Here is a 26592-nt window from a genome sequence, read left to right as displayed (position 1 = left end):
GACCAAGAAGTTGGAGTGGAGAGTACAAGGAGTTGCTGTTTGTGGAGTGTCCGTCTGGACTACTTGGTGATCAGAGCAGAACCATTGTTTTCTCCTCTCCTGCTCCCTTTCCTCTGCCCAGCCTAGTGTGCAGGACTGGAACCTTGTCATTCTGGGCAGCTCTTAGAGTGTGTCACAGAATAACAAGTCTCGCTTCCATACGGTTCAGTTAACCTATGCATTTTTTTGGTGGGGAGTGTGAAAAATTGTTGGTCTGTCTCTGGTGGGAGTATCTGATTTGAAAGCTCTGATGTGAGAAAAGCTAAAATGTTATCCGCAAGATGCATTCCAAACAGCAGGAAAACAAAGTTGCAAGACGGCTCTGCCAATAGAAGCTGCTGTGGCCCACTGGGGCCCCCAGAGCTTTGAGCTCTGCCTTAGAGAAGGGAAGAGATGTCTGACTTACTCAGGGATGTGAGCCCTCCCTAAATGACTGCAGCCCTGAGGTTAACTTAATTATTCCATCTGTTCCTACTAAACTCTCCAGGCTGGGCTGCTTTTCCAAGCTTTGTGCTTGGTGGTAAGGCAAGAGCTGGATAGGAACTGACGCCACAATACTTGACATCCCAGAGCTGTGGATAAACACATCTGCCGGAAAGATGAGCCTAGTGGTGAATGTTCACCAACGCAGCGTGTGTAACTGAATGGCATTTTCTTTTTCAAGCGTCATTCAAAGAAAGCCGTGGGGGCGGCGGGGATAGTCTGCCTTGCAAGCAGGTAACTAGGCCTCAGATCAGTGGAGCATGACCAAGTAAGGCTGGAGTTTTCTTTTATATTCTGTCCTGCAGAGACGCTGTTCTTTAGCTGGGAACCCATTTTATAAACAAAACTTTTTTTTTTTTAAAGATTTTATTTATTTATTTGACAGACAGAGATCACGAGTAGGCAGAGAGGCAGGCAGAGAGAGAGGAGGAAGTAGGATCCCTGCCGAGCAGAGAGCCTGATGCGGGGCTCGATCCCAGGACCCCGGGATCATGACCTGAGCCGAAGGCAGAGGCTGTAACCCACTGAGCCACCCAGACGCCCCTATAAACGAAACTTTTTGTGAGATCTCCCTCGCGCCATCCTATCAAAAAATTGAAATAGTATTTCGTTGAACTAATTTAGAAGTTCAGATTTACATGTGCTTATAAAATCTGCCACTTCAAACATCAAGGTTATTTTGATGAGCAAAAATTTGAAAACAAATGTTATGAACGGTTATTACTGCTTTTGGAAATATGCTCGATGCTGTGGTTGTGGATGCTAGTGCAGTTTTCCAGAAGTGAGAATACACTAGCCCACACAGTTAAGGAGTTACCATGTCATACGAATTTTTCAACAGTGCAAACTCAAATCTCAAAATGTGAGTTTTCCTCCTGTCTTCTTCCTAGTTGAATCCACTGAATGTCTTGAATCACTGCTTGTCATTTAATAGTTATTTACATCTCCAATAAATAAAATCCAACTTAAAGGAAGTAAAAAAAAAATAGGTTCCTCAGTGAGCTTAAAAGTTTTTTGTGTTTTGCAAAATACCATATTGTGTATTTTGAGGTGGTGATATTTTCAGTCATTTTTTAACTGCATATTTTGGTGACTTTCTCTGTGACTCAACACTTTAAAACAGGAAATTTTATTTTGCTTTGCATGCTGACCACAAACTTTACATTTCCATTTCCCTCTAAGCCCTTTGTCCATAGTTTGTAAGCTCAAAAAACGTTATGCCCTGCATTGCCAAACTTAGCGTGTTCTACTTACTAAAAACTTCAAAAGATTCACAAGAATCTTATTGCACCCATATTCTATGTTCGAGAGAAACAAAAAATTAGTGATTTCTTGCCTCACTTGATATATTCATACTTGTACCTTGCCTGCATCAGAAGAGCTGAAGAACTCCAGTGAAAAATGAAAGTTGGAACTCACTGCCTAAATGTATTTGATTTAGTGAACAGTATACAGTACATTATCCAACAGAGTTTTGCTAGAAGACAACATTTTAGAAAGTGATGTTAGCCCATGCGAGATACAGAGGCTATGTGAACATACTAGGGGAATAGCTTTTGCAAGGGCCATGATGTTCTACAGATTTTCCTATTGTTTTCTCAGTATCTCTACAGATGTAGTTACATTTCTGCCATACTGGATTGCATGTTTAAAAATCTGACCCAAGATCGCCTGGGTGCTCATTTAGTTAAGTGTCTGACTCTTGATTTCAGATCAGGTCATGATTTCAGGTTCATGAGATTGAGCTCCATTGGGCTCCATGCTGGGTGTGGAGTCTGCTTACGTTTCTCTTTCTTCCTCTGCTCCCCTCTCCCATTCAAGCTTGCTCTTTCTCTCTTTCTCTAAAAAAAAAAAAAAAAAAAAAAAAAATTAAAAACTAAAACTGATCCGGACCCTCAAGTTTCTGTTGTATAAACAGAATAATCAAATAACAAATCTTCCCAGATATCTACTTACCTGTTCACAACTTACCTAAATATGCAAGATGGAGACAGGTGTACCATAACCAGTTTCATTTACAGTTGGATTCTCATGATCCCATATAACCTGACCTCGCGTAGATTCATCCGATATGTGGAATTCACTTTTTCAGCTCCTTCTCCGTACTCTGTTGTCAAATACTGTCTGATTGTGTTTTTTAACATGATCTGTTTCCTTAGACCGCAGACTGCAGTGTCATGGTCAGGGATTGATACACTTGTTGTCTGTTGTGGACACACCTCCTTTCCTTGTGATGAAGTCATTTGTTTTGGACAGGGCCACAACTATGTTTTCATCAACATGTCTGATTTCTTTTTTACACTCATCTCTTTATAGCATATACGTGGCTAATAGGGCCTGAGAGATTTGAGGATGTACTTTTGTATTTTGTGTAAAAATGACCTTGTGACTTGGCTGAAACACTGAAACACAAAATTGCACTGCATAAATTACATTGAGGGTTGGGAATTCTATCACCTTAAAAAGTGAAACCAATGACAAATGCTTCTTGTACTATCTTTTTATGAATGACTTTATGAAATATTGGGGACACCGCTACTTTATGTACTATTGAAGTTGTCATTGGGGCTCATTGAAGAATCATATGATGTTAGTATAAATCACTGTCACATTCTGAAACTGATCAACGTCATTGCAGTCTATTCTAATTAAAAAAATTAGGGGCGCCTGGGTGGCTCAGTGGGTTAGGCCGCTGCCTTCGGCTAGGTCATGATCCCAGGTCTTGGGTTCGAGCCCCACATTGGGCTTTCTGCTCAGCGGGGAGCCTGCTTCCTCCTCTCTCTCTGCCTGCCTCTCTGCTTACTTGTGATTTCTCTCTGTCAAATAAATAAATAAAATCTTAAAAAAAAATTATCCATAAATGTCATGATATATTTCTAATAGAATTCTTTAACCTGCAGTAACTAAGTAAAATGCTCTTGAAATTTATACAACATACAAAAATTTTATAGTTGTTGTCATAAGAAGACTTAACTTAAATAAGCACTGAAATCCTATAGGAATATGTTATGGTGGACAGCTGACCCTTGTGGAGCAGGGGTTCGAACTGCATGAGTCCACTTCTATTGGGAATTTTTGCTGTACGGTACTGTACGTGTATTTTCTGTTTCTTATGATTTTCTTAATGACATTTTTTTCTCTAGTTTACTTTATTGTAGGAAGACACTTTTTAAAGGGAGCCTGGGTGGCTCATTCGGTTAAGCATCTGCCTTCAGCTCAGGCTGTGATCCCAGTGAGATCGAGCCCCACATCAGGGCTCTCTGCTCGGCAGAGGGGCTGCTTCTCCATTTCTCTCTCCCTCTGCCTCTCTCCCTGCTTATGCATGTACCTGTGTGTTCGCTGTCTCTCTCTAATAAATAAATAAATAAATAAATAACTTTTTAAAAATACAGTATTTAATATATATAACATATGAAATGTGTGTTCATCAACTGTTTTTGCTATCAGTAAGGCTTTCGGTCATTAGTTGGCTGTTGGTGGCTTAGTTTTGGGGAGTCATAAGTTATACATGGATTTTTTGACTGCTTGGGGATCAGCGCCCCTAACCCTATGCTGTTCCTGAGTCAACTGTGTATTCACTTGTGATCACACACGTATCAGACAGTCATGACAAGGGCCTGAGCCTTGAATGGTGCTCAGCACAGAGAATAGTTCATTTACTTTAGTATACTCCTATGTAATGGACCGGCACAGGTCTGATGTTTTCAGTCTTTTTTTAAAAAGTCTTGTAGAATATTCCACTTAGCCATTTCCGAGTGACTAACTACTCCAGAACATTATGGCCTAAAACCCCAACATACATGTTTTGGTTATGGATCTGTGATTTGGGCATGGCCTAGCAGTGGCATTGCTATGCGGTACCAGCTGGTGAGATCTAACCGGGCCTGGAGAATCGCTTTTCGGGATGGCTCACATGCATGCCATGACACGACGGTGATGGCTGTTGTCTGGGAGCTCAGCCAGGGGCCAACCTTCATTGGGACCTCTCTGTGGGGTTTCTTGGGCTTCCTCTTAGCATGCAGGCTGAGTTTCCAGAGACTGTTTCAGGAGACAGGAAATGAAGCTGACAGCTTGTTAAGGCCCACTCTGGAAGACGGCACAGTGTCCCTTCTGCTACATTCTGTTCTCTTCAGAGCTGTCAAAGGCCTACCCAGATTCTCAGGGATGAGCCAAGCATTCTCCTCCTTCTTGGCAGCAGTGTCAAGGACTTTGTGACCATATCTAATCACCATACAGAGTTACCACCTTGAGAGTCAATGAATCTTTACAAGAAATTCCAAATAATTACACAGGGATTACAGGAGATGTTTTAGACTGAGGGTATCACAGGTAAATGGCCTAACCTGGAGGAAAAATGAACAACTTTGATTTCCTATGGAATGTTGGTATTTGGTAAAGAACACATTTGAGTATGCACATTTGGTTTTTAATTATAATCAGTAAGAATACTGAAATGTAGTTCTAAAAAGAATGAGGCTGGTAGAAGGATCTAGGAGTCTGTGAAACATAATTTGAAACATTTTCTTGTACTCTTCTTTCAAAGTTGATTTCTTTCTCTTTCTGCAAAGATATTCTTCTGAGCTCTACTTGTTACCCTCCTGGGCTTCCTCAGTTTCTCCATTGTTTGTGTAGTGCTGTTGATTCTTTTGTTGCTCTGATTTAACATATTTTAATTCATTTATTCATTCATTTAACAAATGCCTATTGAATATTAGGTGTTAAGGACAGGGTGAGCTGGGATACAGAGACAGAAGGATGTAAGGTATACTTTCCTGTCTCTTTCCCACCCACCGGTCTATCACCAGGACCTAGAACAGGGTCTGTGGGGTAAGTCGTCAGTAAGTATGAGTGTTGAGTGCATGACTGAAAGTTCACAGTGTTCAGTGAACTGCAAACCTAATAGCAGATACAGAAGTTAAGTAATTCAGACTCTCCATGATATGTATTCTAACATCTGCCATGTGTTAGGGACTTACGAAGGGGGCCCCAGATCCAGCGTGAGGTTACACACCCCAGCCAAAAACTAATTACCACAAATCAAGAATGGACAACTGATAGAATTTTCAATCACAATAGTATGTAAGCTGGAATATTTATTGATTCTGACTAATTCAAGTCTTCACACAGGCAATTGTTATTAGGTATTAACGGAGAGAGAGAAAGGGGACCTGTAGCTTCCTTTAGGTTCAGTGTCAGAAGATACTTCAGGATCATATGCCTATTTTGCCGTTTTCTTTATTGTATGATCTTACTTCCTTAACATTTTTTCTCTGATTACCACAGCAAGCTATTTTTATTGTAGGAAATACATAAGGGACAGAAAAGTACAAAAAGGAAAAAAAATACCAAAAAATTACTGAGCATTCCAGCAAGAAATAACCATGTCAGTATACATTATATGTAGTCATATATATGTAGGTATATACATGTAGTCATAGAGAAAAAAAAGAGAGTACAATTTGGGGATCATAATACTTAAGCAGTTTTTAAATGTCTATATATTTCAATTAAAATTCTCTACTCAGCCTTTATTCATGAAATACCTTTCAAAAATCATAATTTCTGCCGTAAATTGTTATTATTATATGAAATTTCTATAATGTAATCATCCTCTATTTTCAAAGGTAGTATGGTGTTCACCTTTTTTTTTTCTGTTGTAAATGATGCTGTGGCAAAATTTTATATGCCTGTCTTTGACCAAGTTTCAACTTTTTGCTTGGAATTGTTCACTGAATCTGTGATTTTTTTTTTTTAGTGACATCCATGAACATTATAGAATTTTTTTTCTATGTGTAGACACAGTCTACATTCCACATGTGTGGGAGTATCACTGTCTCTCTCTCTCTCTTTCTTTCTCTCTCACATACACACACACACACACACACACACACTCACACCAGCATACTTTTGGGGGTTTATTGATTTCCTCTCTTACAAATGCCTTGACTATGATGGGGGAGATGTATTCCATGTTTTTACCTACCCTGCCTGTAACCTGAAGTAGGGACCTGTAGAGGAGGAATCTAAGGGGAACTTCCCAGAAAAGCAGACACTTGAACTGAATTATGAAGAATAATTAAGAATTAACCAAAGAAGGAAACTGGAGAATGATTGTTGTGGCCTGTTTAAAAATCCAAGCTTGTATATGGGAATTTATTACACACAGGAATAGTAGGAGTCTTAGCTTTAAAAAGGAATATGACCTGGGTTTTAAAAAAAATTTTATTTATCTTGGGGGGAGGTTTTGGGACTCTCTTTGTTAACTTTTACTTTTTCAATTAGCAATAATCACACCTTGGATAAACCTCATTGGCTATGATATTGTCACGGCGCAAAGCTTGCAGTGTCCTATAAAATACGATAGTATTGAAAGTATCACCAGGTAAATCATTTAGTGACACTTTTTTTTTTAACTAGGTAAAGATATTAATGTTTATTTATACAGTAAAACACACTATGGAGATTAAGGTGAAATGTTTGTGTATGCATTTATAATGGAAACTTACTGGTAAATTATACATTTAAAATAGATTAAGGAGGGGCGCCTGGGTGGCTCAGTGGGTTAAGCTGCTGCCTTCGGCTCAGGTCATGATCTCAGGGTCCTGGGATCGAGTCCCACATTGGGCTCTCTGCTCAGCAAGAAGCCTGCTTCCCTCTCTCTCTCTCTCTCTGCCTTCTTCTCCGTCTACTTGTGATCTCTCTCTGTCAAATAAATAAATAAAAATCTTTAAAAAAAATAAAATAAAATAAAATAGATTAAGGAATAGAAGATATAATTGAATCATATTCCTTCCTTTTTTGGCAAATATAAGTGTATATATTAAAGTCTACAGTGTGATGATTTGATATACATAAATATGGTGGAATGATTGCCAAGATCAAAGTAATTCACATATCCGTCACCTCATACAGCTAATTCTTTGTGTGTATGTGGTGAGAATGCTTGAGATCTACTCTTAGCATCTTTCCAGTTACACAATATGGAATTACTAGCTACAGTTACATGGGTTGCCTTTTATTTATTTATTTTTTTTTTTAAAGATTTTATTTATTTATTTCACAGAGAGAGATCACAAGTAGGCAGAGAGGCAGGCAGAGAGAGAGAGAGGAGGAAGCAGGCTCTCCGCTGAGCAGAGAGCCCGATGCGGGACCCGATCCCAGGACCCTGAGATCATGACCTGAGCTGAAGGCAGCGGCTTAACCCACTGAGCCACCCAGGCGCCCCATGGGTTGCCTTTTAATTGTGAGTTTCTGTAGTTGTATTTCCCTCCCTACCTTCCTCCCTCTTCATTCAACCTCAGCCCTCCTCCCTCTCCCTTACCTTCCTCCTTCTCAAATCTTCAGGGCCATATTAATTACATAATGAGAGGCACAGTGGTCCTGAGCTGCAGGTGGGACCTTCTCTGTGATGTGGCCTCCATCCTTCACAGCCTCCCTCCCAGCCGGCCATCCTCCTCACTGGCCAGAAGCTCCATCCAGCATTATGCAGATGCTGCGGATCATGTCTGTGACCCTGAGGAGTACCGCGCACTGTGATGGCACATTTTTGTTAGCTAGCATCTAATGCGTGGAAAAGACACCAAGAGGGCATTGGACCTAATATTCCCCCTTAGATATTTATTTAAATGATTAATAGTAGATTAAGGAAACAGATTTATTAATAGGTAGGTAATCAAAAAATATTTATATCTCTACTTTAGCTTTACAAAGCAATGTGTTCTTATACTGTTACTCCATTGAAAGAATGTGAAGGTTACATATTTTATTTATGCACATACGTACCTTTTATAGAACAACTTCTCATAGTAATGGGTGAGCTGAGCAATATAACCCTACACTGATTTCCTTCAGAGTGCCAGCCCCCTAACGGAGTCTCCCTGACAGCCGCCACGTGGAAGGATGCATGTCAGCAAATAGTGGGACCGGACAGAAGCCATGTGGAACCCTTCTTTACACTTTTGTTTAAAAATAACCCATGTTATTTCTTCTAGGATTGAAAGTCCACTGTATTAAGTTATGAAGAGAATATAGTGAAACCTACCTGTTGAGCTCCTGATAGATACAGATGAGTTTCTTGGTACAGAACATAGCCTGGATTTGCTAGACGTAATTATCTTAGTTCTGTGTAGGACCTCCCACATACGTACAATTCAAGTGATCTCACATATTCAGGAAAGTTATACTGGGTTTTCTTAAATTCTCCCAGGTTTTTGTAGCTATAGAAATGAGGACTCATTAGCTACAGTATCTGCTTCAGCCTGTGTTCTGTGGGCTAGAAGGAGTTGCAACCAGGGTAGAAGGCAGAACATGCAGTAGGCCCAAAGAGTTTCTGTTTCTCAAGGCTTCCTAAATTAGTCTCAGGTAGGAGCTTCCCAGGGCCCAGGTCTGACAGAGTAATTAAAGGAAATTGGGAAGGTTCACTTGCTCCATAATTATTTTTTAGTTCCAATATAGTCTGACTTTACTAATTCAGAATTATCGAGGGAGATAATAGTTTGGCTTAATGAGAAGCATGAAAAATGTAACATTTTAAATTGAAACACGGCTTTATTACCTGAGGCTATATTCAAAACCACAAACTAGTAGCCTAACACCTTTTGTGGTGATGCTCCTGGGCCTGCTTTAATGATGAGATAAAGATGATTTTTAATTTGCTCAGGGCCATTCTTTTTCCTGATATGGTATACAAATCCAGTAGTCTTTGCTGGGTTCATTTGCTATATAACTCCTTTTTAAAAATTTCTGTATTCTTGGAACTTTTTCCTTCAAAATCATAAAAGTGATGCATTACCACTCTAAGAAGTCAAAGAAAAATAAATTATATGAGGAACAAGGTTGATAAAGACCTTCTCTTTCAAGTCAAGTCTCAAATATAACCACTAATAACAGTTTGACATGAAATCTTTTCAATCAAAATTTAACTGTCTCAGTCAAGCCACACAGTCGTTAAGCTGACCTGAAGCCAGCACCAGCTTATAACCAGCCAAATCCCATCTCGAACCTATTACCCCAACCCCAGCTTGACCCTCCATGGCTTTGCCTTTATGTAGATTACTGAAGTGGCGTCCAGTGGTCTGAAATGTGCTCTGTGTTGTACTTCCCTCTCCCAGAATCCTCCACCACACTCCCCATTTCCTAAAAAAACAATGAAATTCCTCTTAGATAACTCCACATTTGACCCTGGTCTACACAACCTCAGTTTTCTTGCACTTTTCCCCCTCACGCATCTGAAATCCCAGACATATGAGACTTGTGAAATTTCTTATCTACGCCTCACTCCTTTCTGCATCTCTGCTTATATCCATGATCAGCCTTAGCCCAGGCTTCAATCCAACATTAATTTTAAGGAACTGCTAGGTTCAAGACAATGAGCCAGTCACTCCCGAATGACTTACCTTTAGAGAGATAAGACATTTTTACTACCTTTAAAGGTAATGAGAAGGATGTTGAGATTATGACAGAAGAAACTCTAATCAAATAACCTCTCCCCCACTTCCCACTATTTTTGTCCATACAAACAACATCCTCTTTTCTTATTCACCGACATCTTCCTTTCCTACCTTCCCCCAAAGTGGCATTGATGCTTCTCCTGGATTCCTGTTCCCACTGGGCTTCTTATTCTGCCTCTTAAATTCTATCCCAAAGTTATGATTTTTCAACATGATGTGTGCAAGTGATGCACATTCAGAAGAAACTATACTTGGAATTTGGAATTTGGCTCTTTCCCACGGCCAGCAATGCATGGTAGGGTCCTTGTTGGTGATGCTGGGTGAAGCAGCCACAGCTCTGTCAGCCATGTGATCACCAGGGTGAACAACCCAGACACCTACCACCATTCTCTGTCTGTACAGCCATGTGTCCCTCACTCGCAGTACAGTATTCAGTAAGTTAAATGAGGTATTCAGTACTTACAATAAAACAGGTTTGTGTTGGATGATTCTGCCTAACTGAGGCTGTCAGTATTCTGAGCACATTTAAGGTAGGTGAGACTAAGCTATGATGTTTGGTAAGTTAGGTCTATTAAATGCATTATTGATTTAGGATATTTTCAATTTACAATGGATTTACTGGGACGTAATCCCATCATAAGTTGAAGAAGATCTGTATAATTACTTATGTCCATATCTTGTGCCCCCCCCTCCTCCCCAGGTTGTAAACCCCTTGAGGACTGGGACTGTGTCATTCATTCCATGGTTCCCCTGAAGCAAACAAAGTACCGAGAATAATGTTTTAAAATATGAGTATCATTTATTAATTTGTACCTATTTGTTCAATAATAACTGTATAATCTAATTTAAACACTCATGTTGGGTAAGGTAGATATTATCTTTAGGCTTACTGAAATTCAAATTTTTAAAGATTGATTGGTTGATTTAGAGAGGGAGAGAGTGGCAGAGGAAGAGGGAGAGAGAGTCTTAAGCAGAATCCAGACACAGGGTGGAGCCCAACATGGGGCTTGATCTCACAACCCTTGTATCCCAACCTGAGCCAAAACCAAGCAAGAGTCAGGCCCTTAACCAACTGGGACACCCAGGTGCCCTGCTGAGATTCAAGTTTTGAGGTAAAATTGACTCTTCCAGTTAATGATCTCCCTGAGGGTTTTGCAAATTCAGGGAGAAAGGTAGATGTTCCCAGGACCACTTTGGCATCCACTTCCTGGGTGTGCACCACCCAAAGTAAAATAAAATCTATCTCTGGCTTCTATAGTAACAACAGAAAACAGCAATTTCAAATCCTTGTGAGTTTTGTGGACTTATCTGAAGATTTGGCAGGGAGAGAAGGGAAAGGAAGGACCCAGGAGCAGAGGTTTCCCACAATGACTTGGGTTTGATTTCTTTCTTCCTTCTGCACGCCTCTTTCCTGCTCACCTACCCCTTTCTAGTTTGCTCCCTGTAACTCCAAATGTCCCCACCAGCCATCATCTGCTGAGATCATCTTCCAAAACAAAGAGAACAAAACAGAAAACAAAACAAAACAAAAAACCCCAGGATCCAATTCCAAGAGGAATTCTAGTGTCAGCGGTTAAGATAATGCAATTTCCCCCATTGTTACACTTGAGAAATCCCATTTTCATCATGCATAAGTAAAATTGAAGCTCAGCCCTTGGCTGAATTTGCACGGCCTGAATTAAGGAGGTGTTTTCTGGAGCCCACTGCCCGATCTGGAGATAAGAATGGCTCAGAAGTCCCTGAAGCTAAGTTATTGTTCGAAAGAGCTGGGCTTCTGCTGGTGCAAATGGAAACAGTTTGTCTTAAAGTCAAGTCAAAGTGATTTCGCTCCTGACAAAGTGAAGAGATGGGAGAATAAATATGTACCCTGAACTCCGGAATCCCATTTCTGCTGTGTAATTTAAGGCCAGGGACTAAGCACATTTTCTTAAATGAAACAAATGGTGCTATAAATGGTAATAGAAACAATGCATCTTCACATTTTGATGTGGCTGTGATGAGCTCCTGTTAATGAAACAGGACATGGCAGATGCAAAATGATCACCGTAGAAGACCAGAGATGGGATCCCAGTTGAAATACAGATCCTTGTGCCTGGAGATCTGATGTTAGAGAGGGAAAACGACATCTGTCTCTTTGTCTATGTGTGCGTGTATCAGTGTGTATGATGGGATGTGTGGGGGGGGAGTGTGTATCACTGTGTGGTTTTGGTGGTGATGGTGGTGTGCCTGTGTATGTTTGGCAGTACGTGTGTATTTGATGGTGTGTTTGTGTGCTGGAGTATATGTGGGGAAGTCTGTGTGTGTATGATGGGGTATGTGTGTCTGTTTGATGGGGTGTGTGTATGTGTGTGTATGTTATGTAAGTAAGTGTATATTTCATAGTCTGAAGGAGCTGGGCATTATCCGTGTGTTTCTGTTAAACCTTCAGAGTATAAATCTAAAGCTGTCCTTTGACTCGGGCTTTTGGGAAGGCATTTGAAGGACCTGCATTCGTTTGACCAAATGAAGTTTTATTACTGGTTATTTCTTAAGATTTTACTTCGAGTCATTCCTTGCCAACCTCAGATCCCAGGAATTATTTGCATTGAAGGTGTATAGTTAGTGACAAATGGGAGAACTGAAAAACAATACGAGGAGCTACTTTTAATTACTTGTTTATTGTCTTTATATGATTCTACTCTGGAGACCATTAGCTTTACAACCACAGAAATTAATTTTTGCCAAGTCCGAAACTTTAGGAACTCAATGTATCAGAGAGGTTATTTTTAAGAGCAATGAAACCACTCCTTGTTTAAAATGAGGTAATGGTATGTGTGTAGAGGGAGGGAATTTGGAAACATTTAGTGCTAATGAATAATTCAATTTGATTTACTGGAGAAATGAAAGGGGATGGCATTCTGCCCTTCTCTTAATGTAAAAAAGATAATGGCCGTTTCACTTTAACATTGTATCTAGAAGTATCTAATACAGCTTATTTTTATTCCAGGTCAAGTTATCAGCCCTTAAGAGTAGTTTAAGACTGGCTGTCATATTAAAGTGCATTTTTAAAAATAAAAGGAGTCTGAGATGAAATTGTGCTCGATCGCTCCTTTACCTCACCCCTACTCCAGTCTTGCAAAAACAAAATGTTTTTCTTTTTTTTTTTTTTTAAAGATTTTATTTATTTGACAGAGAGAGATCACAAGCGGGCAGAGAGGCAAGCAGAGAGAGAGAGAGAGAGAGAGGAGGAAGTAGGTTCCCTGCAGAGCAGACAGCCCGATGTGGGACTCGATCCCAGGACCCTGAGATCATGACCTGAGCTGAAGGCAGAGGCTTAACCACTGAGCCACCCAGGTGCCCCCAAAATGTGTTTCTTAATTGAACATTAAAGACATGAAAGAAGCCAGAGGTTGGGAATCCTGATGATGAGAAAGGCCAGCGTGAATGAGCCCGGTCGTTCAGGTAACCAGGCCAGCCTGCAGTTAAGCTAACACTCCAGAGGCATGGCTCTTCACAGCCTGAGCTGCTGCTTGTAACCGTTACTTGGCACCAGAAAGTTCTAGGCTCCTTGGCTCAGGCATATTTGAATAGAAGACTGACAAGTCGTGTGAAGGCCATGGCTGTGAACATGCGTGCATGCATGTTAGAATGTGCTGGTGAAGTTGTGGGGCTCGACATGGTCATCACAGGGAGGTTTTGTGTATTGGGCTTCTGTTCTTACATTTGTTCTTACATTTGCAAGGCTGCTCATCGGTTGCATTCAGGGGGAGTCTTCTAAATTAAAAGCAGACAGTGTAAGTATCTGCTGAATCTCTTAGAAGCGACCAGAATAAATGGTCTCCAGTGCAGTATCCTTTCTCTCTCCTTGCCTCACCCATGCAGCTACGAACAAGGGAAGTGGACAGCTAAGAGGTAGTGAGAAAGGGTGCTGTTCGGCGTGGGGGAGACCCACAGTTCACCAAGTAGAAGCACGTTTTCACATTTGCTTCAAGTTTTTTTTTTTTTATTGCAAAAATGGCCAAATCATATTCTTGAGCTTTTATGTAGACATTTAGGAAAAACCCTTAGTAGGGTAGCACACATTTCTCCAACTTTTGATGCCCTTTGGGAGGTTTTCTGAATCAGGGAAATCTCTCTGTGTTGGTCATCATTTTTTTCAGAGGACTTGGAATAGTCCCCTGTTTGCATGAGCGTCAAGTGCTTGGACATGAGATGAATGGGGATAGTTATGTTACCGGGGGCTGGGGATTGCTTTGTGTCAGCCTATCTCTGATAGTGTAGTCTATCTATAGTCAAAGAGCAAAGCACCGGGTCAGATTCAGAGAATTTGTGCCAGCAGGGAAGTTCTGAGAACATGGCAAAGCTGCAAGCGTTGGAAAATGAATCAGAAATTCAGAAGCAGTGACAATCAGGACAGGACTGCGGAGCAGAGGTGAGGGTATCCACACAGTGGGAGCTCAGGATGAAGGCAGAACAAGGTGAAGGCTGAGTTCACCAACCATTTATAACCCACCTACTGTGTGCCAGGCACTGTGTTGAGTAGCAAGGTAAGCAATGCATAGTTTTTGCCCTCGGCATACTTAAAATTCCTGCGAACGGGAGAATCAGAAGATTAACTTACGTGGCACCAGCTTTTGTGGCCACAACACTGTATTCAACACCTTAAAGGCACCAGGCTATTCTGGTGCAGCTTTATAAAGAAAAAAAGGATGTGGAAGGGATTTTATGCATTCCTCCTACTCTTTCCTTTTCCCTAAATGAAAAAAAAATCCAAGAAAAAAATAGCAATGGAAATGGAGTCCCATATGCTTCTCTTACGATTTTAAATTTATATGTGTTTTTCATTTTTAGAAAATATCATAGATATTCCTTTATAACTGTCTTGTAGTCACTGGGCAAGTTTCTCTGAGTGTTAGAGAAATTGAGTTTAAGTTCTTTAAAAATTGGGCTCTATCATTTCCCCAGAATATCAGCACTAATCAGATCATATAGGTGACACGCTCCAGTCAAATCATCCAGAATGATCGCCGCATTGCCTGGCTGCTATTATATCTTTGGGATGCCTCATTTGCAAATGGGAAAATTGCAGCTCTGAAAACAATATGCTTCTGATTTCTTGATACAAAAAAAGGCAGGTGGTGGATGGGGAAATGCCTGAGAGAAGTTATGCATGTGAGTGTAATGTGGAATTTACACTGATTTTTGAGGATTCTGTGTTTCCAGTTTTAGTTCAGGTAGTTCAGGGGGGTGTGTGTGTGTGTGTGTGAAAAATCTGTACCTCAGTGGAAAACTTTACATTGTCTGTAGCACACCCTTCTGGTAGTTAACTAATTCTGATTTTATGAAAGCTGTTATATAGTTTTTAAAATTGTAGGTAAGTGCTAGCCATGCAAAAATGATTTTTGTTGACAGACAAGCCAATTCTGTCCTGACCTGGGGAGGTCCATTGACACCTCAGCCCTGCAAAAGGGGATTTGCCTGCATTTTCACATTCATTTCAACATTCTTGTAATCTATGTAAATTGGTGCTTTTTTGGACTTCACTTTGACGGGTTATAACATCCAGCAGGTTCCTTCATGAGGAGTAAAAGAAATCTTTAAGCCATGTTCTTTTTCTGTCTATATGAGAATCGTGATTTTGCCATTTTTGGAAAATGATTTTTGAGCACTGTTAACCATTGTTGCTGCTGCTGTGACCAATATGGCTACAAGTACTACTACGTCTACCGTGACTAATGTTTTTGGGACCATGTCCACACCCAGCTTCCTATGTAGTCCTAACTTAAGAAGAAAAGAACGTAATACTCTGGAAAAGCAACACTTTGGGTAACTTTTATTAACATATTTCATCTGGCAAAGCAAAGGCTACATTTCACGTCTGCACAGCCCCCACAACCACCCCCCACACACACACCTTCCCAACTTAGAGGATCACCTAACGTTAACCTCATCTGTAGCGATCCTTGCCAGAGTGTGGCAGAAAACTTGTTGAATGGATCCCATTCATTTTCCTGACCCCATCCCAAATACCACCACAAACAGATGTGTAACTCCAGGATTCAGTACCAATTCAGATTCCTAATTCATTCCTGAAACTGCTCTCTAGTCTCTGTGATTCTGCTCTCACTGCTTAATCCCTAATACCTACCCGTCCCACATATATTTTATCCCTCCTCTCAGGTATTACCAATAGTCATTCTGTTGACAAGGTTTCCATTTGGTTTTTATGAAATGGAGTGCTTGGTTTACTTTGCTTTCTCTGTTCAAAGGATGGAGAGGAGGCAAAACACATTTCAGTACCTGCCTCTCTAGGGTGTGTGTCAACTCTTAGCCAGATTGCAATCAATGAGTTACAGCCTCTTCATCTTATCCTTCTCCTTGGAAATATTCAGCACCATTTCAGAATGCTTTATCCTGAGTTGTTCAGATTTCACTAGTATTTTCACGTTCAAATAATGCTAAATAGCATGTTCGCCAACAAAATTCAAATTGAATCTGAACTATTACTTTTACTTCAGGGCAAAAGCAGCTCAGTGGCATATATTTCTGTCCAAAATAGTTTTAATCAGCTACTAAAATCAAAATCAGCATTTAAATCGATACCATTTTCATTAAAAAAATGGTTTCAGAACCCTTTCCCACAGTATCTGTTGGCTTAAGTAGGGTCAGTTGCTGTAACTATATCTCTGTGATCTTTATTTGCTATTTATATGGTATAATCCTATTTTTTTAATTCTCTGATTACTTAGAATGGAATTACATACTGAATAGTATCATACTGGTAGAGAAATGGATACCTGATTATATTATTTTTCTGAGTTCTATTTTTTAAGACATTCAGCATATTTCCTAAGGATTGTTGTCATGCTGTGGTCATTTTCCATAAAGAACAAAGAGCTGACCTCAAAAAAAAAAAAAAAATCAATTCTGTAGGTAAAAGAATTTCAGTATCATGCTGGTTTCCTGAAACTCCTTGGGATTAGATTTAATTAGAGTTTTAAAAGGCCCATATTAATAACAAAGTAGGTTTGTTTTTTCTTATCAGAATCACAAATTGAGAATATAGTTGTTTCTGATTTCCCCTTCTTCATATCACATCCTTGGATGAATAAAATTTACCTGGGTGATTAACTTCGAAAAGAGCGTTTTCCCCCCGCATAGATAGCACCTTCAGATAAAGTGCTGATAGTTTCAACTGTGAATGCTGGGACAGGATACCATGCCAGACTGGCTCTCGTGTTTGCTACAGAATGAACAAAAATATTATCTAGTTTTTAGCCTTCAAAAATTATTTGTTTAAAAAAGGAAATCTTGTTGTGCCCAGGTGGCTCAGTCAGTTAAGCATCTGCCTTTGGCCCATTTGGTTAAGTGTCTGCCATGATCTCAGGGTCCTGGGATGAAGCCCCATGTTCAGCAACCTGCTGAGCTCTCTCCCCCTCTCTCTGTCACTCCTCCCACTTGCACTCTCTCTTTCTCCCTCAAATACATAAATAAAATCTTTTAAAAGATAAAAAGAGAAACCTTGCACACTCCTCTAAAAGTCAAACATTCTAATTCAAAGTTCAGCCTCCATCATTTCCCTTATAAGATTGATCGATCTTTTATTTCTCTGAGCCTCTCTGTTCTCATCTGTGAAATGGACATGATAAAGAGTAAGAGAGATGCTTTGAGGGTTTTAGTTACCAAAAATCCCAGTGGAGCTTCACATGAAGCTGGTGTCACAAACCAAAGCACGTGAGCCGTCTGTTACCAGCGCCCGTGCATAGGAAGAGTTGCCAGCCCGACAGCGGAACTGAAGAAATGCTTAGAAGGTTGGCCCAGGGAGTAGCATCTTGGCCTGATGTGAAAGCCCTGTGAGAAAGAAGCGGGGTCTTAGAGTTGACGGGAAAACCTAGGAGAGGAGTCTGTGATACACATCATTAGAAACCACTTTATAGTGTTCCCATCTTGGAAAAACGGATGTAAATGTATCATACTTTTCACTCTATTATAAATTGTTGCCAGTGAGTCCAAAATCAGCCTCTCTTTTCCTGGTCTGAGCCTGTACAGAAGGCCACTCCAGCTCCTCATTATCATGACGAGCGCCATGAATGTTGGGGAAGCCTGTACAGAAGCTGGGCTCCTTTGTCAATGCCTGTGCGTTTAAAGCCCATGCAGACTGTCGTTCTTGAGTGACATACCAAGAAGCACATTACGGGGCACCTGGGTGGCTCAGTGGGTTAAAGCCTCTGCCTTCGGCTCGGGTCATGATCCCAGTGTCCTGGGATCGAGCCCCACATTGAGCTCTCTGCTCTGCAGGGAGCCTGCTTCCTCCTCTCTCTCTCTCTGCCTGCCTCTCTGCCTACTTGTGATCTCTGTCTGTCAAATAAATAAATAAAATCTTTAAAAAAAAAAAAAAAAAGAAGCACATTACAAGCAAACTTCCAGCAGCCTAGCTAGTGTGACCCCATATTGATTTCTCAGTCTTCACCTTTTTATTCCCTGTGCCTTTCTTCACACTAAGTTCTTGAGACAGTATTCACACTGAGTCACATTATAACGCATGATATTTAATTGCATAAAATATTTCATCTCTTTCAGATCTGTCACTCGTAGAAGTGGAGATAAAAAGACCCAAAAGACTAATTTACTTTTACCATCAGAATCAGGTTCTAAATGTAGAAATTAATGAGACGTTTGCATACTTTTAAAATGAAGTTACAAATGGAAAATGCAAAAATGACTTCATGCAACCTGAGTTGCACGTTTTTCCTTCTCGTCTCTGCCTTGTTCTTTTGCTCCCTCTTCCATTCTCTTTCTCCCTGTGTATTTCCCTCCCCCACTTCTGGCACGTTCTTTAGCCTGCCTGGGATTTAAAATCCAGCTCTGCTCCTGGAGTAGTGATTTTTTAATCAAAGACAGATAATTATTAGTGATGTTCAAGGCTGAAAATCATGGATTCACCTTTCCTTGATTCTGTTGACTCTGTTCCAAAGACATAAGTACTCTGGTCAGTAAAGCTGGCAGGCATACGTTGAGGACTCACACAGAGATCTGTTCTGAGAAAATCAATTTTCAAGTTAGAATTGCCCACCACAATTAAGGTCTGTGCACTTCCAAACATTTCGGCCTAGCTCACCTGTTAAACCCAGCTGAACGTGTTCTCACTGTTTCAGGTCTTGATTTACATGCTTGAGGAATGGAAAGGACAGAATGAGGGTGCCATCTCCCTATCCAGCTTGTCAAACACATCACTGTGGGGAGAATTATTGAGCCATTTGAGTCCTGTAACCAGGCTGGTTTTTACTCTGCTACAAACGATAGAATAAATATTTAGAATTCTTTTATGTGGCTTTGGAAAAAAAAAAAGAGAGAGAGACACACATGTATTGTCTGTTTGTTCCAGTATACTACTTTTTTTTTTTTTAAGATTTTGTTTATTTATTTGACAGACAGAGATCACAAGTAGGCAGAGAGGCAGGCAGAGAGAGGGGAAGAGCAGGCTCCCTGCTGAGCAGAGAACCCAATGCTGGGCTTGATCCCAGGATCCTGGGATCATGATGACCTGAGGCGAAGGCAGAGGCTTTAACCCACTGAGCCATCCAGGCGCCCCTCCAGTATACTACATTTGTTGGATACCCATGGAAATGCTTCATCATACTGGCCCATCATCATACCTGACTTGTTCCTTTTATTTTTTCTTCTTGTTTCAGGGAATACCTTTGTTAGGTTTTCCAGACATCCCAATTGCATTTGTGGTGGAGTACCCTCAGAGTACTGGAAATAGCCCTGATGTCAAGAGAAACGAGTTTTCTTACTGGTTCTGTCACAGACTGAGTGGAGACTTGGGTAATCCATGTGACCTCTTGGGCTTCAGTTTCCCCTCTTGATAACAGTCACAGTATTTCACATTTAAGGGACTGCTCTGTGCCAGTGGTTTACATATAATATTTTGGTTAACTCAAAATAATCCTCTGAGAGCCTCTAAGGAGCTGAAATTATTCCACACTTCCCTAGTGAATAAACTGGAGCTTATGGAAGTTAGATTACCTCCCATTAGAAGGTGGTAGAGCCAGAACACCAGGCTGGCAGTTTGCCTCCAAAGCCCAGACATTGAAATCGGGACTCACTAGCGCCACAAGTGGTGTCTGTAAGTACTGGCATTGCATTTGCTCCAGGAAAGGAGAACACCGGTTTTGTTAGGGAGGAGCAGCAGCGGTGTCCTGCTGGCCAATTGTGCTGTGTGGGAATGGGAACCTAATATTGCTAGATGTTTCTGATTTTTTTTTTCAAGATCAGTAAAAATTCCAGTTCAGTCTATAAATTCCTGATTTTCCAGTGCTGACAACTTGATCCACTCTGTTTTGCAAACTTGCTGAGGGCCAGAATTGTGTAGGACAAACAAAGCCTAATTTGGGGCTGCTGTGGTTTGAATGTCCTCCGCTTAATGATCTATAATGTAAACACTACCGACCCTGCTACATTATAAAATGGCAAATTTGGACTAATTTAATAATTTTAGTAATCTCTAGGTAGCCCTGTCGAATTCTTTGATTATCTTAAGTTTTTAGTTCTCATATATGCATCTTTTCAAATGGATTTCTTCCAAACTTTTTTTTTTTAATTTTATTTATTTATTCGACAGAGAGAAATCACAAGTAGGCAGAGAGGCAGGCAGAGAGAGAGATAGAGGAGGAAGCGGGTTCTCCGCTGAGTAGAGAGCCCAATGCGGGACTCGATCCCAGGACCCTGAGATCATGACCTGAGCTGAAGGCAGACGCTTAACCCACTGAGCCACCCAGGTGCCCCCTTCCAAACTTTTTAGGAGAATTTTTCGCAGACGCTTAACACAGAAGACCCTGTCCTGTCAAAGACGCCTCTAGTCTTCTCGTCCTCTTTATTCCAAAACCTTAAAGAGTTACTACCTTAGATTCTTTCTTATTTTCCTCTACATCATCAGTTAGTCCCCTTGTTCCCCCAACCCACCGTAATCTCTCTTTCTTTTGTTCTCTTTTTTTCCACTTCTACTCCTGCCACCCTAGTACAAGCCTCAAAGATGTTGCACCATTGCACTTAAATAGACTCTTAAATGTCTCCTCAACTTTCACCTGCTTATTGTTCTAATGCAGGGGTCGGCACATTTGGCCCATCACCTGGTTTTGTGAATAAAGGGTTTTGGAACACACCTACACACATTTTTGGACATATTTTCTATGGCTGCTTTCATGACACAACTGTGGAGTGGAGGAGTGCTGACAAACATTTTCTGGTTCTCAAGCCTAAAATACCTATTATCTTAGTCTTTAAGAAAAAGTTTGATGGTACCTGCTAATTCATTTCTTATATAGGTGTTAGATTTAAAATACATAGCTTTGTATCTTCAGTGCTATGTGGGCCCCCTCTGTGTTCAAAAATCTTAACTTCCAAAAAAAAAAAAAAATCCTCCTCTCCATATTTTGCCACGTAGAAACACACGAGTTCTAGAGATGTCTCAACCTCGCATGAGAGACTATCCAAAAATTACCTCAGTTTATCTTTTTTTTTAAAGATTTACTTATTTATTTATTTAACAGAGAGATCACAAGTAGGCAGAGCGTCAGGCAGAGGAGGGGGAAGAAGGCTCCCCGCTGAGTAGAGAGCCTGATGTGGGGCTTGATCCCAGGACCCTGAGACCATGACCTGAGCTGAAGGCAGAGGCCTAACCCACTGAGCCACCAGGGGCCCCTACCTCAGTTTATCTTTACTAGCCATATCCTTCAAACATCATTGTTATCTCTGGTCATGCTGGTTTAAATGATGAACCACAAGTATACCATGCTTGCCCTAAGTCTGAACTTCTGCGAATGTGCTGACAGCAGTATAATTTATACTCCATCATTCTTCAAACTATGATATTCCATGGGCGTTTGATTCTAACCAAGCTAATTTTTATTGAGCATCTACTGTGTATCAAGGATGGCACTGGGCTTGCACATATAAATAATTTCATTCATCCCAAATTGCCTCACATTTTTAAGCACACATGCCTGTACATCATGTAATTATTCATTGACCATATATTGGGGCTTCTTTAATGTCATATTCCATTTAGCATAAGAAATTACATTTTTTATTAAAATTATTTTTTTAAGACTTTATTTTTTTGAGAGAGAGAGCATGAGTCGGGGTGGTAGGGTGGGATGGGTGGGGAGGCAGGAAGAGGCAGAGGGAGAGGGAGAAGCACTGAGCAGGAAGCCCAGACATGGGGCTTGATCCCAGGACCTTGAGATCATGACCTGAGCTGAAGGGAGATGCTTAACTGACTGAACCACCCTGGGACCCCAAGCACAAGAAATTATATTATAAAATTCAATAACTAGATGATAACCTAATAGAAGAGACAGGTAAACAAGTAATGAAAGTGATGGCCTAAGGGCCATAGTTGAAGTACTCTATGCTAAAGAGGCAAGATACAACCATGAACTCTGTCCAGAGAGGCTGGGATGGCTTCACGGAGGAGGTGATGTTTGAACTGAGTATTGGAAATTGAGAAAGCACCAGCAGCCTGAAAATTCATGGTGGTTCAAAGAATAACAGGGCAGTCATGAAGGCAGGATTGCAAGGAGAAGTAGCAACCAATAAAAAAATAGAAAGTAGATAGGTGCTGTATGGACTGGACCTTCGATGTCCTGTGGAAGAAGAGGGAATTAATTTAGTCCTACTGAGGCAAAGGAACCTTGAGTGTTTCTGAACAAGAGAGAGATAATCAGATTCTGCATACATCGTAAATTCCTGGGTGGCAGAAATTACATTTTCTATCCTTTTGTCTCCCATAGGGTCTACGGTTCTGCCGTGAACATAGTGAACATTCTGTAGAGAGCTGTTCATCGATTAGTTTATTCCTGAGGGTGAAGCATTTCTGGTTGGCTGGAAGCCAACAACATTTTGAGTTTTGCCTGAGCTTGATAAAATGCTGACACTGAGATACTTAAAAAACAAAACAAAACAAAACAAAACAAAAACCAGCAAATATCATTAAGGTGACGAGAAGCATCAAATTCATGACATTTCTCAGTGCCTGTCACCTTCACTCCAGTGGCCAGAAGTTTTGTTTTCAGCTTTCAGCACATTTTTGGCAAAGTTGAGACTATCTTATAAAAGAGGCGGAGAGTTTATTCTTTCTTAAACCACTTAAAGTAGGGCTGGGGAATACTGGTTTTCTAAACTCCTTGAGGGTGACATGCTATTAATTATTACTTTGAAGCCAGAGGGAAATGAGATGAAGGTTTTTGCAGCAGAAACCTTTGATGAAGTTCATAGAGTGGATGGGTTTTGCTCTTCCTCCAGATGTGTAAACATCAAGCCGTCAGTCTTCTGCACTGTAAGTGACAGGAATTACCAGCTGTACTAATTGTCACTAGTTGCCAGAACTAATGGAAGGCTGAGGGGATCTCAGCTTTAAGTGTCTGACCTCAGGTTGTGTTAGCAGCATTGGTTTAAAAACAAAAAAAGAGACATATCAAAATGTGTAATCTGAGCTAGTTAAGCCCTGTGGGGACTGCTTTGTTTCTTTGCACAACAGAAACCAGGATTATTATTTCAATCTGAGAACTTCATAAAGCTGGGACAATAGAAAGTCCCATTGTCTAATTTGACTTTGAGGAGAGAATCAGGATCATTCTTTTGGCCTGAACCAGTTTCCCTTGGTGTTCTGAAGCCCCTGCTTCCCCCCTCAAGTAGGGATCAACTCAAAGGCATAGAACTCACTGTTTTATTTCAGTAACGTATCCCAGACACTTGGGTTCTATGCTTGGCCTACGTTCATTGCCTTAGTAAAATAACAGTAGCTCCGAGGTAATAATAAGTTATGTCCTGCTAATCTTAATATCAGATGCATTAGCAGAAGTAGGTGCTCATTTAAACCTTGTGACTACAGGGAAGGGTCTCATTATAGCATCTCACTCAGACCCAGGCTCCTTCGAAATCCCAAAGTCCAAGGACATCACCTTTATCTTTATTGTGCCTGCCTCCCCGCCAGGAACTGCCATTCAATAATTCTGCCAAGTGGTTATCTTTTCCTCACGACAGAGTGCTAAACAGTGATTTATTGCTTGAATACACATTGCTTTCATGGAAGTGATTTGTTTAAAACAACAGTAAAGCACTAAATAAATTATTCATTCCATGCTAATTCTTCACTTTTATGTGCTGTAGTAAGCGTCAAAATAAGCAGCCTGTGGGGCATTTTATTTTTGCCACATTAATCTTGGACAGTTTAAAGGAAAAAAAAATAGGAAATCTAAGGAAGAGGTTCTATTTTCAAGAAAATAGATTTTTTTTTTCTTTTTTCTTTCTTCTAGCCTCCTACAGCAGCCAGGCAGTGGGTTCTGGTGCTTCCCCTTCCCCCGTTGTCTCTGAATCACTTCCCAGAGCCCCCTCCCACTGGGCCCAGAGACCCCCTCACACTGCTGGTCAGCGATGTGAACCGCGCACATCCTTCTCTCGGCAGAGGGCCATTCACAGTGGGTCAGCACCTGGGTTTTTTCCTGGGAGATTTGCATTTCCTACACCAGACAGGGTATTGGGTTTCTAAATTTCACTAGTGTCTTGATTTAGAATTAAAGGATTAAAAAGAGAGATGCAGCAGTGACATACTTTATCCATTTCTGCAACTGATTTCCCATGTAGGACCGAGAAACCCTTCTTTTCTAGTCTTTCTTATCGTTCTTTACTGAAGCCTTGTTTCCTGTGTTTGACTTGGGGACATTTGAGTGACTTTCAGTTTTTCTCACTAGCAGAGGGGCAGATAAATGGTCTTGTTGTAGACTCTTGGGAAGTTTCTCTCCTCTTTTCTGCACATGACCCCTCCGTGTTTTATACATGCCAGTGGATCAGGAGAGGTGTGACTCTCTGGCCTATGGAGTCCACAGAGGTCTCAGCAGGAGAGACGCAAAACTGACCCCTCCTCAGGAGTGTGGAAACACTAACTTGGCCTCTCCTTCAAGCCCCTTCTCCAGATCAGAAGCCAAGAAGATCTAAGCTTACATAGGTGTGACCCACGCCCCGGGCCATCCTGTGTGAGGATGGCAAATACTATCACCCAGCATTGTGAAATGAATTAAATGACATACTGTGTGTAAAGCACCTGCTTGCTGTAAGAACTTGAAAGGATCCTGTGTATATCCAGCTAGGGATTGCTCCTTTCTCTTTATTCCCACAGTACTTCCTTCCTGAAGTATTCAGCTCTGTGAGTCCCTTCTCAGCTACAATGTGCAATGAGGGCGGGTATCTGTTTTCACTTTTTGCCTTCTTAGTAGCACTTAGAAAAACAAATATGGATTATGGTCAGTGCCTAGAAAAACAACCAAATACATGGTAGATGAGTTGACAGATAGATAGAGCTTGGCATCGAGCTGATTGAAAGCCATGAGGTATACTCTTTGAAACTCTTTAAAGTTCTGTCTTTCACTCTCCAAAGAGACCGTGTAGCATGGTGATTAAGCACCTGAGCTCTGGTCTAAGTTTTTTTGGTTTCAAATACCAACATCCCACTTATGGGCTAGCTGATGTTGGACAAATTCCTTAAACTCCTCTGCCATCTGAAAGTGGCAAAAAAAAAAAAATGTATTGGTTCATAGGATAGCTAAGAGAACGTACGTAGACTGGGCGCCTTGGGGGCTAGTTCAGTTGGTTAAGCAGAGGACTCTTGATTTTGGCTCAGGTCATGGATCTGAGTGTCCTGAAATCAACCCCCAGGTCGAGCCCCTGCACTCAGTGGGGAGTTTGCTTGAAGATTCTCTCTCTCTCTCTCCCCCTCTGCCCTTCCCACCACTTGCATGCATGCATGCTCACTGTCTTTCTCTCTAAAATAAATAAATCTTAAAGAATGTACATAGATTATATTATTCAAAATGCATAGCAGAGTGACAAAAAATTTTTAAAAACTATTCCATAATGTAAACTGGTGATGATAATCTAGTTAGAAATGGAATTCAAATGTTATCAATCTTACTCAATAATAAAAGGGAGGAAAAGAGTTAACCTGAGTAAGGTCATACGAAGAATTAAAATTGAATCTGTAACCAGAATCTAGCCCTCTCAACTTCTAACTGTAGGTCTCTATCCTACCACTATATAGCTAGCACTTTTGAATGAAAGAACAGAAAAGTCAGTAAACCTTTGGGTTGGTTCATAGGCATGTTTTACAACTACCAGCCCTCCCAAAAGAGATTCACAGCATTGAATTGTCTAGCATTTAATTCCTTCATCAGCCTAAACTTCCAAGAGGAAATCCAAAGTGTTTGGAATATCATTCCAACGATTAGTATTTTGTGAAATAACAATGCCCTTGTGTTACAATTACTCGAATTTTTTTTTTATCCTACTCTATTTTAGGTGATTGCTACGATAATTGTTCATGTAACTGGAATGTGTTGTTTATGCCTGGAAAAGTCCATCACCAATATACTTACAGTCAGTTAGTCAGACCATTAACACATATTGAAGTTCTTTAGGTCAGCAAGAGAACATTATGTCTAGATTCACATGCACTTGTGAGAATAAAGAAGTATGGGGAAGACGGTGATTTGGATATGCGTGCAGGGGCCATGTCACACTTGGCCTTGTAGATCAGATTATGAAACTTAAATTTTAAGATCAATGGGAGGCCATGCAGATATTTTGA

General features: G+C 40.7%; 1 protein-coding gene and 1 non-coding gene across 5 annotated transcripts in view; one reads left to right on the top strand and one right to left on the bottom strand.

Annotated features, from left to right (window-relative positions):
* SORCS1 (sortilin related VPS10 domain containing receptor 1) overlaps positions 1-26592 on the top strand; it is a 497958-nt gene that overhangs the window by 138810 nt on the left and 332556 nt on the right. The gene's annotated exons all lie outside the window — the stretch shown is intronic.
* On the bottom strand, positions 6723-6861 carry LOC125085317 (U4 spliceosomal RNA). Its single transcript, XR_007122852.1, has one exon. It is a non-coding gene; the product is annotated as a U4 spliceosomal RNA (small nuclear RNA).

Source organism: Lutra lutra, chromosome 14 (genome assembly GCF_902655055.1).
Source record: "Lutra lutra chromosome 14, mLutLut1.2, whole genome shotgun sequence".
NCBI lineage: Eukaryota > Metazoa > Chordata > Mammalia > Carnivora > Mustelidae > Lutra > Lutra lutra.
Note: the sequence above shows the minus strand (reverse complement) of the source record. Positions and strands in the feature narration are given on the sequence as shown.